Raw genomic sequence first — 3,585 nt, 5'->3', positions numbered from 1 at the left:
AAGAGTAGAATGGTGGAGGGGGAAAAAGTGGAGTTTTTAATCAAATAATACAAAGTTTTAACTATGTAAGATGAATAAGTTCTAAATATCTGGGGTACAACAATGTGCCTAAGGTTAGCAATACTTTAATATACACTAAAAAAAAAAATGTTAAGAGAGTAGATCTTGTGTTAAGTGTTCTTGCCACATACACACACACAAAATGACAAAGTCATGCCTTAAATTGTACCAGATGAAAACTACATGCTTTCAGAATATTTCTTGGCAACACATATCTGAAAGTTGTCACCGAATTTTGCTACTCAGCAGGATGCTGTCAAAAAATTTATTAATAGACAAGAACCAGAGAAGTGAATCAAAAATCTCAGCATGTATTTTGGAAGACCAATAATCTGACATCCATGTTATATTAAACTCCAAAAGAAGCTAAAGGTTTACAAAAGAATGGTGCCATTCATCTCTGTACGCATGAACCTCAGATTTATCATATCAACCTTAACCTATTATATATTTTTTTAACTTTCACATTTTTGTTGACAAAACTTATGTAAAATTATTTTGAAACAGTTCCTTTTTTATTATACTTTAAGTTCTAATTTTTTTCAGTGTACTGTAGGTAATATTATTTAGTCAGTATCAGCTGTATAGAGATCTTGAATAGTAGTGAGCTCTAAGCTTGCAAATAAATAATAATAAAAGAAGAGTAAAAAAGGATACATCCTGTGAAATTTACCTGTGATAAACAAAAGGAAAAGGATGTATGTCCAATAGACATGGTGAAATTACTTGGAATGTAAGAGATCTTCGTCACCAGTTGATGGCAGAAGCTATTATTGTAGAGCATGTGAAAATGGAGTGGTTCTCTATGAAACAAACAAGCAAAAAAAGATAAATGGAATTGAAGCAACAAAACTAAACTGAAATGTGCATAAAGCACAACTAGAGACCCTAGTGAAATCAAGGAATGGTGACCATTATTAAATACAATATAGCTTCTGATAATTTAAAGCAGCATCTGTCCCACTAAATTCATTTAAAAAATTACATTGCTAGAAATAGCATGTTTAATGGTAACATAAAAGTAGAAATTGAAAATTATAAATCTGAAAAATAGAGAATTTTAATTAAGTTATATAACTAATAAAAAACCTATCTTTTTATGAGTTGTCATATAAGTAGTTTTGCTTGTTTGAATTTTTATTTTTAATATTACTAAGTAATCAGTGTCAGTGATATTTTCCCAGGAATATGGAAAACTAATATTTGTCTCTATGTTAATTAAAATTATACTTGAATATTCTGAAGAAGTTTGTAAACTCCATTTTTGTGACAGATTTTTGTTTAGCCAATATTTGAAAGTGATAATAGTATATTTTGTTTTGTTATTTGCAGGAATATAATGATCTAGATGACAGAGCACATGACATTTAAATAAATTATATAAGAATTCCATAGATTTTTCAAACAAAAGAATAAAAACCCCAAAAATTAAAAATTTACCAATTTTTATAACGGTAATACTGAAATAATATAGAACTATAACATTACAAATGATCTTTTCCCTGTTCTCAATCAGAAATATATTGAAAATGCTTTCCTCCTTCTCTTTCATACTGTGTCAATTTTTTCCACTTTCATTCTGATTTTATCATAAAATCGTATTACAATGTCCAAATTTAGATAGGCATGCTTTCTGAAGGGGGAAAAAAACTGCAGTTTAAAGGACACAGACTTTGAAATTACAAAAATGTGAGTTGTCACCTGCTTTTGTTCTTTGGAAAAAAGAACAAAGCAAAAAAAAAATATTTTCTGGGTCTAAGTTTCTTTACTTCTGAGGAAGGACATAATAAAACCTGATGGATATGATTATTGTTATAAAATGCTAATACACAATATTCATCAGATATAAATTGTCTTCTTACATTTCTTGATTTCTAAAAATGCTAATTTATTGTAAAACATTAAAATAACAGAAATGCAATAAAAGATGTAACTTTTTTACAATTCCATTTTATTTTTAAATAAATATTATTTTTTCACTCATATTTAGTTTTTACATATTTGTAGTGTTATTATGGATAACATTTTATATTCTATACGTTAATCTAAAATTACAGGATACATAATACTGCATTTGCATGTATAAATTAGGCAAAGAAAACCAAGCCATATATTTTCTTTACTTTATGCTCATAAACTAGATTTGCTTATTGTTATTGTTTTGTTTGTTCTTGTACAGTTTTTTAAAAAAATAGGTCTAGCTTATGTGCCTTTCTGTGTAATTAACATTATTCTGTTAATGTACTCATTTGTTGCTTACCACATCTGAGCATATAAGTTCTTTTTCTCCAAATGTACTTCCCCTATTAATTATTCTGAAATAACAAAGCTAAAACTCTCTTCCTTGAGTTGTGAATTCCCTCATTCTTTGGCCATTGCTGCCTGGATTTTAAAAAGTTGAATTTATAATCTATTATTTGCAAATCTGAGACCTCAATTTTTAAGTTTTATTATCATTTCTATAATTCTTTTATAAACTGTTGCTATGTAACTTTAATGATGTCTCAATATTAGTCATTTTTGCCTTCACACACACATGCATATCATTCTAGTTCCATGAGAAAAAAAGATTTTAATACCAAATTTTAATATACACTAAGAAAAATATCTCCATTTTAAAAAAACACTAGCTACAGTGACTTATTTAACACTTCATCATTTTTATACGGGATGATTTTTCTTGCTGGTTTATTTAATAGCAAAATGCAAATCAAAGAATAATTAAAACACTATTTTAGATAGCTGTCAGATACAGAACAAAGTAGATACAGGGGAGCATAATTAATTACACCCTCCAGTCTCTATTGTACTTTATTAGGTTTCTTATGTGATAAGACAAAAACTTAAGGTTGTTTTGATTTCAAATGAAGAAGAGCGACTTTAGCCCAAGGAGAAAGAGATATTTATTATAAGACTATGGCGAAATCTCATAAAAACAGGCAGCAGCACACATTGACCTCAGTAAGAACTAGAATTAGGAAAGCAGACACTGTTCATCCCTTCTCTCTGCCTCCCTATGCTTTTCTGTTTCAATGTTCCCTTACTGTCTTTGCTAAGTCATTTCTTCTTTTCTCAGACCAACATGGTTGCTGATAAATCTTAAAATGATACGTTTTTAGTCAACTGTGGCTAGGCTCTGAGGAACCACCAGTTCTCATAGAAGCATCTCAGAATGGCCAGAGATGTTGGCCATTCTCTTTTCTGGTCTACTTTTTATTGTAGGTTGTGGAAGCCTATACTTTTAAAAGACAGATTATTAAAAAGTTACAGGAAGGGTCTAGAAAAGGAGAAATGGAACTATAATTTTATAAATGTGTACCATAAAATAGAGGAAATTTTTTTTTAAAAACTTGATTGATTCAAATAGAGTACATTGTAATGTATTTGCAGGAACCAATTTAGTCACATTAGCATAACTTTGTGACTCTACATCTTATTTTATTATGTAATCAGAAGATTCATCCAACCTAGTCACAATACTAGTATCAAGATATAAAACAGATAAAATATTGAAAATTTCATGTG

This window comes from Mandrillus leucophaeus, unplaced genomic scaffold (assembly GCF_000951045.1).
Source record: "Mandrillus leucophaeus isolate KB7577 unplaced genomic scaffold, Mleu.le_1.0 Scaffold358, whole genome shotgun sequence".
Taxonomy (NCBI): Eukaryota; Metazoa; Chordata; class Mammalia; order Primates; family Cercopithecidae; genus Mandrillus; species Mandrillus leucophaeus.
Note: the sequence above shows the minus strand (reverse complement) of the source record.